This window comes from Engystomops pustulosus, chromosome 5 (assembly GCF_040894005.1).
Source record: "Engystomops pustulosus chromosome 5, aEngPut4.maternal, whole genome shotgun sequence".
Taxonomy (NCBI): domain Eukaryota; kingdom Metazoa; phylum Chordata; class Amphibia; order Anura; family Leptodactylidae; genus Engystomops; species Engystomops pustulosus.
Window position 1 is genome coordinate 19,980,176 of NC_092415.1, and position 18,310 is coordinate 19,998,485.

Genomic DNA, 18,310 nt, shown 5'->3' on the forward strand with positions numbered 1-18,310 from the left:
GAATATGTGTGATCCGTGGACCCTTAGTAAATGAGCCCCAGTGTTTTACAAAATAACCAAAGTACCAACATAAAACTTTGATTTTCAAAAAAAGTTACAATGATAATTAAAGAACAGCAAAAACTGTAGCACAGAGAAAAATTATAACACAATTGTCTGCATGTTCCAGCTGTCACCAGTCAGTAGGGAGCACCCAGGACCTCAGAACCGGCTGCAGGACCTCACTAGTCCCTCACACGGTTCTGCTGGGATTCTGCTCCACTCATCATTGAAGTCTCTTCCACAGTTCTGTGACTGTTGTGGGTTTTTCGGCCATGACTTTGTCACCAAGGATTTTCCAGAAGCTGTCTATTGGGTTTAGATCAGAACTCTGGGCAGAGGCCATTTAATTGCTTCAAAGGGCCACATTTATCAGAACTACTGCAGTCTGTACTATGTGCAGTTTGCCTGTGGAGTGTGCAGAGGGCGCCAGACTCATCATAAGTGGCGCACTTTACCTGAGTGAAGTTGGCCCCCCCACCTTGTTCAAATCAAACAAAATTGGTGTCAAACGGTTGTGCTACGTTTGTGCTGGTTTGTGCTGCAGAAATTTTCGTTTGTGCCGCTATTGTTTTTAAGATTTTAATGAAAGTTTCCAGAGGTCATCAGAGGTCAACCAGCCCCCCCACGTTGCCCAAATCAAACAAAACTGGGACCGAACAATTCTTCTACGTATGTCCTGGTTTGTGCTGCTCAAATTTTTGTTTGTGCTGCTATTATTTTGAATATATGAACAAAAAATTAAAGTTCAAAAGTTCAGCCAGCCCCCCCACATTAACCGAATCAAACAAAACTGGTGTCAAACGTTAGTGCAACGTTTGTGCTGGTTTGTGCAGAAAAAATTTCCGTTTGTGCCGCTATCATTTTTAATATATTCATACTTTTTTGCAGAGGTCATCAGAGTTCATTTCTTCTAAAGTACAATGTGTTTGCTAGCTCCCCCTGGTGGTCAAACCAGGGAAGTGTCACTAGATTTGTTTTTTACCAGTTCATCCTAAACACCTCAAACACCTGAACATACCTTAAAAATTATAGCGGCACAAACAAAAATTTTTGCTGCACAAACGTAGCACTAACGTTTGACACCAGTTTTGTTTGATTCGGTTAATGTGGGGGGGCTGCTTGAACTTTTGAACTTAAATTTTTTGTTCATATATTCAAAACAAAAGCAGCACAAACAAAAATTTGCGCAGCACAAACCAACACAAACGTAGCAGAATTGTTCAGCACCAGTTTTGTTTGATTTGGGCAATGTGGGGGGGGGGCTGGTTGACCTCTGATGACCTCTGGAAACTTTCATTAAAATCTCGAAAACGATGGCGGCACAAACGAAAATTTCTGCTGCACAAACCAGCACAAACGTAGCACAAACGTTTGACACCAATTTTGTTTGATTTGAACAAGGTGGGGGGGCCAACTTCACTCAGGTGCGCACTTTATTATCCTGGCGCCTCCTGAACTGCTCGGGAAGACACTTTATCACTATATGTGCAAGAAGTTTACAAGTTCTTTTCAGTGCAAAATCCGACAGAAAACTGGTACATATGTTTTTTATAAATGTGGGCTAGTGTTTTCTGTTTCAAGGAACTTCTTTACCCATATTGATGTGTGAAAGGGGGCAGTGGCCTGCATGAAAAGTGCTTCTTCAGTGATGAATGCAAGGAGGGGACCATGTGTTGTTGAAGAAGGTTCTGATACACACTTGCTTTCATTCCTACATGTAGATGTAGGAGAGGTCCCACTCCAGCTGAAGAAAACATTCCCCAAACCATGACACTTCCTCCACCACCTTTCACTGACTTCTTTACACATTTTGGGTTCAGTCTTTCTCCAATTTGACGACAAACATAATGGGGCAAATTTACTTACCCGGTCCATTCGCGTTCCAGCGGCGGCTTCTCCGCTCTGGATTCGGGTCCGGCCGGGATTTAATAAGGTAGTTCTTCCGCCGTCCACCAGGTGGCGCTGCTGCGCTGAAAGTAAACTCATCGCGCCGGAATGCACCGAGCTGGACCAGGTGAAGGTAAGCGGTCCTTATGCGACACATTTTCGGTTTTTAAATGCGGCGGTTTTTCCGAATACGTCGGGTTTTCGTTCGGCCACGCCCCCCGATTTCCGTCGCGCGCATGCCAGCGCCGATGCGCCACAATCCGATCGCGTGCGCCAAAATCCCGGGGCAATTTAAGTACAAGCGGCGCAAAACGGAAATATTCGGGTAACACGTCGGGAAAACGCGAATCGGGCCCTTAATAAATGACCCCCAATGTTTACCATCAGACCCAAATAAGTTAAACTTTCTTTCATCACTAAAATTAATTGTGTGCCACTTCTCTATCCACTCAACATGTTCCACTTCAAAGGGCTTGCTATCCCAACCCGAACAGGATTTTATAATATGAACTCTAATAAACCTCCACTCATCATTAGTTAAGGTGTTAGACTTTTCTCTAAGTGACTATATACAGTAGTGGTGGAACAGTACAATACACGGCAATTTGGAAAACTAAACCTGTGGTAGGTTTGGTGTTCCAAATCACCCTGACAGGTTCCCTTTAAAAAAAGAATAATTTTAGATCACTTGTGCATGGGTGGATTTTGGAAATATTTTCGAGATGGATGTGGCAAGAACGAGCAAGTGATTGTATATACATTGCAAAGGAGAGGTCAGGGTTCAGCACACATGTCACATGTCACGTCTGCATAGAGAGGACGAACAGGCTTGGATCTCTCCAGTGTGGGCGTCTGCTGTATGGTCCAAATAATGACACACAAAGGTAGGTGGTGCCACCATATTCTATTAGATTTTCATCCCTGTGACCTCATCGTTGGTGGTGATCAGTTGCTATGACAAGAGGCAGCCTTTCTGGGGTTCAAACACCCTAAGCTGCCTAAAAATAATATTCCAGAACAAAGTTTTTTCAAAAAATGGCTTTAAAACATAATAAAATTGTGCTCATTTGGTATCTCTGCAATCATATAAACACAAGCTATTGAGTCATTTGTACCGCAGAGTGAAAGCCATGAAAACAAAGTCTACGGAAAATGGTGTAACTCTGTTTTTTTTTTTAATTTCAACGTTATTGGATTTGTTTTCTAGTTTCCTAGTATAATGCATGGAATATTGAATGATGCCCCTCGGAAGAACTATTTTCCCCCAGATAAGTCCTCATGTCGCTCTGTAACAAAAAAAACCCCAAAAAATCTGATCACTGGAAATATTAGCAGTAGGATATTCTCTCCTCTGCTTATTCTTAAATGAAACCTTTAAACTAAAAGGAACCAACGAAAGGAGGCAAATCCTTTAGTTTGACCACAACGATCAAAGTTTACCAAAATAAAATCTCCTAATAGGATCACCCATAATGTATCTACCCTGGTAAACTCTCCTTTTTGTCTGTGTCCCACCCTTAGCCTCTTTCAAAAGGATTAATGGGGCTGAATGCTCATTACTGAATCAACGTCCCCTCTCTTTAACCCCCTTCCCATGTCAATGGTTAGAGGAAGTGCCAAGGACATCCACATGTTCGTCCACCCATTGACATCGGCTTGGTGTTGAGGCAGGATGGATCAGAAAGTTGAGTTGAGGAAGTATCAACAGTAGGACATTCTCTCCTCTGCTAATTCTTAAATAAAACCTTTAAACTAAAAGGAACCAACCAAAGAAGGCAAATATTATAAAGGGGTGGACCACAATTACTAAAATACAATCTCCTAAAAAGATTAGCCATTTTGTACCTACCCTGGTAAACTCTCCCCTTCAGTCTGTAGAAGCAACAGGTCATGTGCCCATCCCGTAGCCTCTTTTGGGACTTCCAGTTAAGTCCATCAGACCAGGGGGCCGATTACTGAATCAATGTTCCCTCCCATGGTTAAAGGTTGTGCCGAGGACATCCATATGTCCCTGCAACCAGTGGCTTGGTGTTGAGGGAGTGGGTGTGCATTGTGTAATGAGAACAGGTAAATGATCTCCCGTAAGATCCACAAGACACAAGATGTAATTGAACGGTCACATGATCTGTGGCTCGTACAGACAGAGGGGGAAAGTTTACTGGATAAGTACAATACAAGTGACTCTACGGGATAAGCAATGAGTGGAGGTGAACAAAACATTAAGGTTCGGTCGAACTCAGTCGAAACCCAAACTTGACCGGTTCCCTCATCCCCATAGTGTAAACTTTGGTAATTGTGACAATCCTTTTAAGTAAATGCAACATCCCCCACCGGGCCTAGCCTTTTCTCGGGGCCTGGAGTCAGCCGGGGCCCGCAGTACCTGAGTGGCTGGCGGTTGCGGCCTAGGCACGCTAGTGTCGCGGTGCTTGGTATGGGGAACCGGAGGGCTGTCCTACAGCCTGGCAGGTCTCCAGCAGGGTGTTGTTGGCAAGAAATGATGAGGGAGAGGCTGCTATAGCGGATCTCCCTGGGGCAACCCTTTGGGTGCCAGTGATGATGGCAGCCATAGTAGCAGGGACCAGATGGAGGCAGAGGTTGAACAAAAACAACTTACAGTTCTTTATTGGAACTGACAGGAACCGCAGCAACGTGCCTTTAACAGAGTAGTGCTGAGATGCAGTTGGAGGGAGCCACAGGATGTAGAGCGCCAGCCTGGATGCAGAGGACAGGCTGGGAGGTAGCTATGTCCTAAAAGGATGCTTCAGCTTGTCCTGGAGTGCTTCAGGTATCACCCTTGAAGGTAGGATGATACCCCTTTCCTCACTAAACTAGCTATTAGTTCCACTCTTCAGGCAGGGGCTAGGCTCTTCCTGCTCTGGTCTGGTATGCTAGCTGTACAGAGTCTGTACTGGAGTAACTCCAGTCTGTTTCTGCAGACTCCTAGGTCTGACTGCTCTCTACTCTCTCCTGAGAGAACACTGCACTCTCTTCTCAGAGAGAACTTCACTTCTTCTGGAAGTTTCCTGACAGGGTCTTGTAACTCCCCTGGTCAGGTGGTGGCTACTCCTCCAATTACATCTCAGCTTACAGAGAATAGAGTGTAATACATGTGATTGGATGACACATCTTACATCACATAAAACAGTTAACTCCTGCCTTGCCAGGCAGGATCTACCACTGCAATGTTCCCCTGTGTCCTATAAGGACTATGTAGTGTGATGTAGTGACATGCTGTGGGGCTGACTAGACCCTACACAGGCTGCAAGCTATATGGTGGGACGTATTCGAAACCACTCCTCTGCCTTGCATCGGCGAGGGTGTTGCATACCCCCGGGGCAATTGAAAGAGCCGCCCTCGGCTTGACTACGGATGGTTTGGGGCGCAGAGGTAGGTAGGGGCACTTCTGTGAAGTGCAGGCTACATGATCTGTAGGGACAAACCGCCCATGGTCCTGGAGACAGGCACCTGGGTTGGTGTCAGACTAAGACAAGGACATGTAAATGCGAAGTATGACAGTTGGTCGCTAACGCCATTAAACCGAACTGTACAGTAGGAAAGGTGTGGTGTCATGTACTGTAATCCACTCCTTGCACCAGGGCCTGTATATTTGTTATATAAACACTTCTTCCCTAGCGACAAATATATAGTGTGTGTATATGCATTTCATTGGCATATGTGACACAATGAGACATTGTACAATGTACAAGTACCTGCCGACTGACATTCTTACCCTTGTATGAGTGGCATCCAGGTGCTATCTCTGTAACACTCCCGGTCCCCTAAAGACCCGCAGTTTACGGACTACCCCCACGTGCAAACCTCGGTTTGAGGCATAAGATAGCGGTCAGGGTTTTACATAGAGACGGTCCGACACAGCCACAATACAATCTGAAAAGCCTATAAGAGGGTTAGTGCAAACTACTGGCATAAGTTGACAGTGTGCAAACATTTTGTAAACTCACATTGGCTTAGGAGCTCAATGGGTACAAATCTTAAACGTTACAAACGTTACAGAGGTAGGCTACTCAGGGTAGCAGGATAAAATGTCTCTTTACCTGAAAAGGAAAAGGCATAAAGAGTGCAAGCAGAATGTCCATACCTAAAAGGAAGGCATTAAGTGCAATATAAGAAGGCAATTGCAACTTTTCCCTTGTAGTATCTGGCAAAAGTCTCGCAGAAGGTCTTTAATAGCAAAGTCCATCTTCTGGGTACAGCCCTTGAAGTGGGGAAAAGTGCAATAAAAGATGCAAAGGGTCTCCTCTTTGTGTAGAGGGACAGAGTCCTTTGTAGGAATCTCTGCTGTGGCAGAGGAAGGGGTGCTATCATAGCACATGACAGTAGGCAGCGCAAGATATGTCTCTTGACTGAGATAAATAAGGGTGAGAGTCTCAGGACAGTTTATGGCTCTATAGGGTTGGTGGGTATTCAGCCCAACTGGGATAGCAGAAATAAGTCTATGTATAATATACACAGTACCTGAAGAGGGCTACAGCCCATCAGGGGTTAATCTTGCTGCTCAAGAGCAATGGCTGCAGGCATGGGAGCAGGAACTGCAGCAGGGACATCATCAGCCTGGGTGAAGAAAGCAGTGTTGAGATCTGTCACCTGAAGACATCTGGTGGTAGACACTGGAACTGCTGACATGGAACACCCAGAAGCTGGAGCTGGAACAGCAGGGAGGTCATCTGCGGCGGCAGACATCTCAGCAAAGGAAGGAGACAGGCACTTCTCTGGCTGACCTTCTGTAGCTGGGGGCGCTGTGGAGCGCATGATGATGACCGCAGGAGCTGTAACTTCTTCACTCCTGACAGCTGAAGGATTGTTGTTCCTGGACTGACCTGTAGCTCTTGGGGGCGCTGTTGCGCTGGCGGTGGTAACCTCTGTAGCTGGCAGGGCGTTCTCACCGGACAGCCTGGGCCTCTTAGCAGGTGGTCCTGGATACTCCGCGGGACGATCAGCAGCATTAGATAAGGGGTCAGGCCCCTTCAAGAGAGTCCCTTTTGTAGCCGGGGCTAAGGGAGATATAGTGACAGTCACTGTGATATAGGCCCTGGGGGCCACGGTACTCACATTCGCGGTGGTCCTCTGGAGGTCCGGAATCGGAGGAGGCAGCCGCTGTGGAGAATCCGCCATTGGAGACTGCGTACAGGAGACAGCAGTAAGCGGTGCAGCAGATGAAGGTGCTTGAGGCTCGGGGACAAACCATGTGACACTTGGTTCCTCATTTCGGCGGCTATACAGCATGTCGGCAGGACAGGAGACAGCACGTGGAGAAATCCAAGATGGCCGATTAACCTCTCTGATGCTGGATGGCGGCTGCGCTGACTCTGAGGTACCTCGTGGGCTCTCACTAGCGTTGCAGCACGGGAGAGCTTGAGTCTTTCCTGCCAGGAGCTGTGGCGGGCTGAATTTTCTGCTGCGCCACAGCGCGCTGAGGCAGTATTCGCGCCATACACGCAAGGGGCGGAGCTTAGCGATGTCTCTTGGTTTCCCGCCAGTGAAAGTTTTTGCGGGCTGGAATTACTTGCCGCGCCACAGTTTCGTGAGATAAAGGCTTCAGGCGCGGCAACGCCGGATGTAGCAGAGCTGACAAAGTTCTTTGCAGAATTTAACCTCTTGAGTGCTGGAGCGGAGCTCGACAGCACGTGGCAGCAGTAATACAGTTCAATGCAGAAACGCATTGAATCACTTGGGCCTAAACCCAGCAGCAGGGTTAGGCAGCACAGTCTTTTCAATAAATGACAGTCTATAGTGCCAGAATAAGGCACAGAAGTATATATCCTGTTCGTGACGCCACTTGCAACATCCCCCACCAGGGCCTAGCCTTTTCTCGGGGCCTGGAGTCAGCCGGGGCCCGCAGTACCTGAGTGGCTGGCGGTTGCGGCCTAGGCACGCTAGTGTCACGGTGCTTGGTATGGGGAACCGGAGGGCTGTCCTACAGCCTGGCAGGTCTCCAGCAGGGTGGTGTTGGCAAGAAATGATGAGGGAGAGGCTGCTATAGCGGATCTCCCTGGGGCAACCCTTTGGTGTCTGGAGTATGAGTCTCTGTGTAGTGGACAGGGTGCCTGTGATGATGGCAGCCGTAGTAGCAGGGACCAGACGGAGGCAGAGGTTGAACAAAAACAACTTACAGTTCTTTATTGGAACTGACAGGAACCGCAGCAACGTGCCTTTAACAGAGTAGTGGAGTGCTGAGATGCAGTTGGAGGGAGCCACAGGATGTAGAGCGCCAGCCTGGATGCAGAGGACAGGCTGGGAGGTAGCTGTGTCCTAATAGGATGCTTCAGCTTGTCCTGGAGTGCTTCAGGTATCACCCTTGAAGGTAGGATGATACCCCTTTCCTCACTAAACTAGCTATTAGTTCCACTCTTCAGGCAGGGGCTAGGCTCTTCCTGCTCTGGTCTGGTATGCTAGCTGTACAGAGTCTGTACTGGAGTAACTCCAGTCTGTTTCTGCAGACTCCTAGGTCTGACTACTCTCTCCTGAGAGAACACTGCACTCTCTTATCAGAGAGAACTTCACTTCTTCTGGAAGTTTCCTGACAGGGTCTTGTAACTCCCCTGGTCAGGTGGTGGCTACTCCTCCAATTACATCTCAGCTTACAGAGAATAGAGTGTAATACATGTGATTGGATGACACATCTTACATCACATAAAACAGTTAACTCCTGCCTTGCCAGGCAGGATCTACCACTGCAATGTTCCCCTGTGTCCTATAAGGACTATGTAGTGTGATGTAGTGACATGCTGTGGGGCTGACTAGACCCTACACAGGCTGCAAGCTACATGGTGGGACGTATTCGCAACCACTCCTCTGCCTTGCATCGGCGAGGGTGTTGCATAAACAAACAATAACTCAGGTCAAACAACATAAATATTGGGGCAGATGTACTTACCCGGCCCATTCGCGATCCAGCGGAGCGTTCTCTGCGGTGCATTCGGGTCAGGCCGGGATTCCCTAAAGTAGGTCCTCTGACGTCCACCAGGTGGCGCTGCTGCGCTGAAGTCCGCCGAGGTCCACCGGAATGCACTGAAGTTCAGCGGCCTATTCCTGGTGAAGGTAAGCGCAAGTCCCGCAACACTTTTTTTTTTTAAATGCGGCAGTTTTTCCGAATCCAACGGGTGTTCGATCGTGTGCGCTAAAAACCCGGGGCAATACAGGGAAAATCGGCGCAAATATTCGGGTAACACGTCGGGAAACCGCGAATCGGGCCCTTAGTAAATGACCCCCAATGTGTAAACATCACATAAGATTTCATATCTATCATTCCTCCAATTTTTTCCCCTATTTTTCGGCGCCTTTTGAAGACCTTGATAGAATCCTGTGTGACGGGGCTCGCTGTAATACGTGGTGTCACATCCTGTGATATCGTACACACGTTCTACTTAGCGACATCTATAATTTAATCACAGTAGATTACATTTTTATCTGCGCGTCGCGGAAAAAAAAGACAAATGTATATTACATCTCTGACGTCTTCATTTACACTGCAAAGGGATGGAAATAAAATGGGAATATAATTACCGCCTGCTGCATTTCTATCGCTATTACACGTTATTTACCGATAAAATGTCAGCGCACAAAACACTTTTTTAATGCTCAGCATAAATATTTGATTATGTCACTAATATAATAGAAAAATCTATTTGTCCCTCGTAATATAAACCACCACAATCAATGAATATTTATGGGAGCAAAATAACATTGATGGACCAGAGAATCTGATGAGGTCTGGAGCTGAATACATAGAAAAGACTTGTTAATTGTTTTTTTAAAGGGAATGTGTCACCATTACTATCGAGTTGACACAAACTGCAAAGTTCGGGTCTGTACCGCACTATACAGGTTCGGCTACTCTAGATTCAACCCTAAACTTTAATAGGAGTTCGGGGCTGGGTTCGGCTCAACTGCCCCCTGCAGTTAACACCATTACCACTGCAAAGTCTCAAGCTGCATTTACATGCCTGGGCACGGCCATTTTGGAAAGGCACATCACTCCCCGATTACGTCATTGGGAGCAACGACTACCCCCAAAATGGCAGCATGCAGCGCTGTGTAGCATGCTAGTGCCAGCGGCATTTAAACAGTTAACATCTGCGATCGGCCCCAGCTGGCCGGGATCCAAGTCCAGGTACCGAATTGAATTTTAGAATTCGGGTTTGATCAAAATTTTATATGGTTCACTCATCATTAGTCACGATTTTTCGTTTTGAAACAGATGGGAGACGCCCATTGTATTAGAGATGGGAGACGTAAGCACTCCTCACCCCTTGCATCTCCATAGGAGTCAAGTGGGGTGCACCACAAATCTGGGCAGGAATAGGACCTTCTGTATCCTTCGTGGTGATATAATCTATAAAAATACATTTTAAAAAACCACGATAACCCCTTTTAATAAATTGGATGCAGAGCACGGGTTAATAAATTGGGGGCACAATGCGTTTTTGTTATGTAGTGTACATATATATATATATATATATATATATATATATATATATATGTGGCACAGTATGGTCAGATGCGGGGTAGAAGGTAAATATTATTTTGGAGCACAGTGTGGGACATATCTATTACACAGGTGACACTGTAAGTGACTGTGATATTTTTTGTTGCGCATTGGGGAGAGGCGCTGCATAGAGTTGAGGATATCTGGTGGAAAATTCTGCTATGACAAGTCATGGCACTTCAGGACCTAATATCATCATGTGGTTCTGGACCCAAAGCTGAAGACATGTCACCATTGAGGTAGTAGACCCAACTTTTTAGTAGTAGACAAACCTTTTATTGTGAGACAGCCTTCAGCATGTGTCCACTATATCCATAGTGTCAGTGAGCCAAGTCTACTGTATGTGATGTAGTGACCCAAGGGTGGGGCGAGGTCATTGTCAACAGTTATTATAAATGTTATCAATATATTTTTAATGGTGACATGAAGCTGAATTTTAGTACTTCTTATAACTTACAAAATCCCCAAAATGAATACTCTAACACAACAGCACTTCTCCGACAGCTGCTTACACACCAAGAGCCGAGCCTTGGAAGAGAGAGAAGTCGAGAGGGAAGTCGTGATCCTGAACACAAACCTGGTCATCGTTCTCCGTGAACCTAAGTCAGAACCTTCAGAACTTTACCATGTCCTCTCACTGGGAATATGTAATAATAGTAAAACGCATCTGGTTCACTCACCCAATCACCTTCAATGGCCTCCAACAGTAAGTCCATGCTGTGGTGCATGCTGTCAGGTCCTCGCGTTTCGATGCTAGCACATCTTAGTCATGATCTCCAGCGTCGAAGCGCATCGAAACGCATCGATCCATGTTTGTTTTCCTTGTGATGCGCCCCATCAAAGACAAGTCTTTGTTGTCCAGTACCAGTGTGGTTCACTACGAGTGCCGATAACCATTCCTGCTTTGCATAGGGAACATGTGGTCCGAGACTTTTTTTTCAAAGATGTTGGTTCTACGGACCATCACCATTGCTGATTGATGGGGGGCTCAAGGTTTAGACCTTCCAGTTTCTCCACAAAGTAACTAAGCCAAATAATAGGGAATCAATCTGATATCCTAAAAATACATTTATTCTTGTCTTAGCCATATTTAGAATTCCCTTCCAACAAAAATCCCATATTCTTCTCACTTCCCCCCCTCCTTCCAGTAGTATTTGGTGGTCCCGCTTTCATTCCCCAATCTACTGATCTATACTTATCCTATTTATTTTATTCTTCCTTTTTTTCCCTTAATTAATTCTGAAGTTATTTGATTTTTTATTGTCTTATTAAAATCAAAGTACAATGCTGGTAATATAATGCGTGCTTCCATTCCCAAAAAGGGAAACAGAGCTCGCATGAAATGATAGAACTCCACTTTAATGTCCAGCCATGTGGTTTCTTCATGGAAAAATAATCACTTTAAGATGAAATTCCTCATTCCCTTTCCCATCTATTTTACAGACCTAATTGGAGACTCCGAATAAGGGAGCGGCTAAAGTTTTGAGTCTGATATCGAAAAAAGCCACAAAATACTTGGCGTACATGTGTTTTCAGTCTCTAACCTCGTCTTAATGAAAATACATACATAAACATACACCTACGGAATTAACTGCGTCTACCGGGACGACTTTGATCCTCCATGAAATAAAATAGGCAACAGATTTCAAGGGTTTTTATTGAAGAACAAATATTTTTTTCCAAAACAACTTGGCATGCAAAATGAATTAAGGCCGGAGCAATATCCTTGGATAAACTAATATACTTGCCTTTAAGCATTTTCAAATATTTGCAATTATCGAATTTGCAAAATGAGATTATATCCTTTTTCAAAGCCCCTGAACGCAGGACATTCTGATACCGCAGTTAATCTTTTGGTCATAACAAGAATATTTTTTTACAATGATAAAACTGTTTCTATGCGAGTGTTGAAGAGAAACATATGTGCCTAGAGTTTAAGAATTTTATTTTTGGAAAATTGACATTTTCATTGCCTGATTATTAGACGGATTGGGAAATTGACTTCCATTGTAGGATTTATATGTGAAGTAATGATATTTTCTAAAGAATTTATTTCTTTTTTATTGTGTATCTAGGACACATTGGGGCACATTTACTAAGAGCAGTGCAGTGTGTACTATGTGCAGTGTCCTGTGTAGGGTGCAGGGGGCGCCAGATGCAGGATTTCTGGTGCACGTTCTTCATGAATCTGGCGCCCCCTCCACTGCTCCAACATAGCGCACCAACTTTTTTGGTTCACCTTAAACATGGGGCTTGCAACACAATTCTGTCGGACATTGCATGATAAATCTGGTGTAAGGTACCACTGAGCCCCGAAATCCCCCCTAAATTGTGTTGCATGATGACTAGTGCAGACCCGGCACGAAAGGTTCTCATGTGATACAAATGTGGCGCTGACACTTCTTAAACAGTTTGTACTGAAAGGAGAGTGCAAAGTCCGACAGAAAACTGGCGCACGGCCGTTTGTGAATGTGCCGCTTTGTTTCTTTTCAGGGAAAAAACTTTCTATTTAAAAGGGTTTTCCCATGAAACAAGTAAGGCCCTATCCACAGGTCCGAAGTACCCCATTGGAAACGTTGCTGCTCCCCGAGATGAGCGGACCAGCCAGTCACACATGGCTGGGTTGCTCCGATCATCTTTATGGATCAGATGAAGAATGCTGAGCGCCGTACTCAGCAATCTGTGTCAGCTTCATAGGAATAAATGGGCCATCCCAGCCATGGGCGACCAGCTGCTCCGTTCATCTCTGGGAGTGACGAGGGGTCGGATTGGGGACCCCCCTGTTCTCCTGATCTGTGGGGGTTTCATCAAACAACTTCCCCTAAGCCAGTCAAATATGACTCTTCACATCTCATTTTGACATGAGATGAGTCAAGTTTAGTGGTTGCAGGAGCAGTGGCTCGATCTTCTGTAAAGCTCCTAAAAAAATACTTTTTGTGTCATATTAAATATAATAATCTCATCTTTCAGATCACATCAAGCTTATGGTTGTGTGAGCTACAGAACTGGACATGCAAGCAGCTAAAAAATAGGGGGGACTGGATTTTTATCTGCAGCTTACATTTCCAACTATGTCTTTAGCTGCCTGTATCTCTGGTTCTGTAGCTGACAAAACCATAAGCCTGATGTGATCATAGAGATGAGATCCTTATCTTTAATATGACATAAGCATGTTTGTAGGTGCTATAGAACAGAAAACAGGGGCTTCTGAATTGACACTCCCCATAACCTTAATTATTTGGGTCAGTATGATCATGGAGATAACAAATGTATAAAGTTTTGTTCTTTCTCAATATCTTTAAAAAAAAATGTACAAACTTACTTTGTAAAAAAGGTGTCTTTGCCTAAACTTCAGAATATAAAGGTGTAATATTTAGAACTTTATAATCTGTTGATCACTTTGGATCACTCAACTGTAATGTTGTGAAGACTCTGCTTTTCTATCAAAGCCAGCCTCCAGCACACTCTAACAGCAAATGCCTGTCATGGCAACTGAAGGGCGCCTCCGATGACGCCATGGGGCACCATACAGAGCCGATATGCCCATTCAACAACACAGTTTATGTGCTGTGATCAACGCTAGAAGTGATTGTGGCTGTTAATGGCAGGTGTCTGCTGCATATCACAGGAGACACCTGCACTGTATGGATAGGGCTCAGTCTGTGATACTGGTACAACAAAAGGGCGTGAAAAAGGGGAGTGGCTTAACAGAAAAAGGAAACTTTTATAATTATGCTAATGAGACCGAAGGGCTTTGGGGGGAGTGACCAGAGTCCCTCAATGATGTAGCTTCACAGGCTGTTGACCTTCTCTCACTCTGCTCCCTCAGCACTTCCCCCTCCCTATGCCTGCTGTAATCTTACACAGTGGGAGACGGGAAGTGCTCCTGCACAGTGTAACAGCTTGTAAAGCTACATCATGTAGGGGCTCAGGTAATGCCCCCAGAGCCCTTCTGGTTCAATAGCGTAATTTTAAAAGTTGATTTTAGAAGGCAGGAGGCCATGGATAACAAATATAAGTAGATTACCAACGTCACAGTGCCTGGATCAATGAGTAAGTGTCCCTGGTTTATCATGATGGATTCTGATGGTAGATGATGACAGCCTTGAGCCCACTGCACCATGTACGTCTACCAGTCTTGTTACATTGTATTGTAATTACAGCAATCTTTGGGCTTCCTCAAGTTCGTTGACCTTGTGTTCCTACTATCGTTACGACCCTGTGTCCGATCAGTTGGTATCATGTCACCAACAATGTTGTGCAGCGGCTTATATAAAAAAATCATAGAAATTGCAGGTTTCCAACCCAGAACTTCTATATTTTACTGCGATCCTATATCCTGTCTTTTTGAAATGGAATGCCATCTTGAGTTTTCTATCCCATCCTTCGTTCCTCTGTGCTATACAGTCCGTAGCTACACAAGTATAGAAGTCCCTTCTTCTTCATTATAACTGTCTGTATCGGGGGGAGCCTATGTGGAACCGGCCATGTAATGACATTATATAGGATGTTCTAGCAGCTGTATGAGTGACAGAGATTGACTCACGGATAGAAATCCTGTCATTGAAGCCTGGCTCAGACTGTCGCTTTGAAATAGCCCCAGTGTGACGGATCTCATGTATACTGCAAAAAATCAACACAAAAATAACAACAATGAGGCTGACACATGGAAATCCTTAAAGTGCAGCTGTCCAAACAGGTGATTTTTCACATAAAGCTGTTGTGATTGGAGTAGCATTTTTTATTTCATTATGTGCATGCTGCATTTAAGCAGCTGAGAGTAGCTTCATGTGGTGTCTTTCCTCCCTGAACTCATAGTACAATGCTATATTTTTTCAAAGCTTGTTTCTAGAAAAACACTGCATTTTGGGCCTATAAAGCATCTCACACAGAAAGATCTAAACATAGAAGCAGCAGCAGCATGGGGTATATTGTACAGCAGCACAGAGCAGTGCAACTGCTTTGAGATAGAACACATACTAAAAGCAGCAGAAGCATTTGGGAGGACATTATAAAGCAGTATTGAGTATGTAGTATTGAACACAATACTGGTTTGAGGTAGAACACTTACTAAGAGCAGCAGAAGCATTTGGGAGGGCATTATACAGCAGTATTGTACATGTAGCATTGAACCCATAACTGCTATGAGATGGAACACTTACTGAAAGCAGCAGAAGCATTTGGGAGAACATTATACAACATTATTGAGCATGCAGCATTTAAGATATCACTGGTTTGAGGTAGAACACTTACTAAAAGCAGCAGAAGCATTTGGGAGGGCATTATACAGCAGTATTGTACATGTAGCATTGAACACATAACTGCTATGAGATAGAACACTTACTGAAAGCAGCAGAAGCATTTGGGAGGACATTAGACAACATTATTGAGCATATATCATTGAACATATCATTGCTTTGAGATAGAAAACTTACTGAAATCAGCAGAAGCATTTGGGAGGACATTATACAGCTTTATTGTGCATGAAGCATTGAACAAAACAGCTTTGAGGCAAAACACATACTAAAAACAGCAGAATTTACCATTCTTATCTTTGTCCAAGGGAACTCAGAACTGACCAGTCAATAATGAGAGATTGAGCAGGGCAGGAAGAGAGGTGATAAGATATAGGGGAGATGTACAGTGTAGACCTGTTCCCACCATTTCTGACCTAGTGGAAATTTTAACTATTGTCTCCACCAGTTTTCTGGCAGAAAACTACAGGATCGTAAATGTCTTCAGGATCTACTAAGACACCGAAGCCTCTTAGAAGATCCAGGCAGTGGAGCAATGGATTTTAAAACGGCTTTTTAAAACTACTGAAGTCTAAGCCTAACCGCACACTAGTGAGTGTGATGTATCCAACCAACAGCCTGTGCTGGCTGGAAGGTCCGACCCAAACACTCACAACCGGAACTGAACTGCCATGCTAAGTTCAGTTCCGGTTGCTCAGTGTTTAGGCAGGACATTCCAGATGTGAGTCTGATACATCATACTTGCTTGTGTGTGGGGGGCCTTAATAAATTCCCCCAATAGTGTAGTGCAAAGTTTTCTACGGAACCCCCAGAAACGCTTTAGTGGCCTCAGCCACTGCCACCAGTACCGGGACAATGGGCCTAGTGGACTTGTCGTAGGATAGTCCAGATGCCCAGGAGTGGATCCAAGGTTGAAAACCAACAGGGTCACTTGGGTAACGTCCTTGGGATTAGCCACGAGCATCAGCGGTCCGGTTATAGTCCATATCGCAGAATCCATTCACTTTAACTTAAGCTAAAACATTAAGAATTAGGCTCTTTTTTGATCAATGTGTTATGAAGTGCGTTACAGATATGAGAACAATTAAATATTTTCCCTTTAATGACTGCGATGATATTGAAAATCTATTAGCCGGAGCACAGTTGGAACTTAATGATGCAGAAGGTCAGATAATGATTAAGTCTGAAGTTAACTTTGCGCCCTGAAAGCATCAAAACAATATTTAATTGGAGAGTGAATTTATTTTAGGCTTTAAATGTTCCAAGACTTCACCAACATCATTTATTTTCATTTGTGAAATGAGAGATTGCGAAACTTTGAGGGAGAAATGACTTTTATTGTTGGTATAAAAGTGGACTGATTAAATTCTGGTGTTGTCCTCGTATGACTTATCTAACAAGACAGACAGTGGCGCGTGGGGGAGAAATATAGCCCTTCACATGTAGACGCAGAGACAGAAGGACTGGGATCTGAAGCCCTCACTGCTCGGGAGCAACTGCCACCAATAGATCTTCCTGGATGTGACCACCCACCTGAAGTAGACGACCTAATTAGCATATTGGATACTGCAAGTAACAGCAATGAGTATTCGGGAGTTGTGGATAAAAAATTCTAACTGTGTCAGAATCAGTGGAACTTCCTCTTTTAAAGCTTACAAAAACTTTAAAGTCGGTGGTTATAGGGCCTTGTTTCATGTATCTCATGGTATGGGGGTCATTTATCTTCTCTCCGTTTGTTTTGGCTACTTTTTCTGTCTGCTTCTTTGGTCATTTATCAGATCTCTGTTAGCGACATTTGTTACAAATGTCTCAAAAATGTCTCACAAATGTCCCAAGTCACTTCTTTCCATTTTCTACGTTTTCCTTAAGCATGGTTTCATCTGGAGATTTTTTGCGCCAAAAACTGTTTTAGACATTTTGAAATGATAAGTGTCTTTTTCGACATTTAGCACATCTGGAGCAAAAGATTAATGTATCATACTGACAATAAATTAATGTCTGTCGGACTTCAGTGCACATTTCAAAAAGTCCCCAAAGAGGCGCTAAAATTGTAATGCGCCAAAAAAAGTCCCAAAAAATAGACAGAAAAATAGGAAGAAAAATAAAGATAAATGACCCCCATAGAGTCATAAGCAGTAACAAAAGCAGCACTAGCTTTACATGTCCATGAGCTGCTTTTTTGGCTGGCCACCATGTGTCTTGACAATGACACCTTCAGAGATAATGGGGCTTATTTACCCATTTAAGGGTCCGCAGATGCACTTTTGTTGGATATTCCGAAGTTTTCGGGTTTCGAACGGCTGGGATAGGTGTTTAAATAGGGGATTGTGTGGCACGTGATGGGATTTTGGTGCAATCGCGCTAGATTTCATTCAACAGAAATCGGGTGTGAGCCGTCCGACGATCTGACGGATTCGGAATAAGCACATGCAGGAAATTGGGCGCACATCCTTAGTGAATTGCGGTAGAGTTTTTTATCGTTGGACATACCAAATCGGGGATTGCGCCAGGGACGGGTAAGTAAATGTGCCCCAATGTGCACATTTACCAAGGGTTTTGCACCAGTTCTTAGACAGACTTTGCACATACTTTTAGGTGTAAACTGCTTGCACAGGTATTT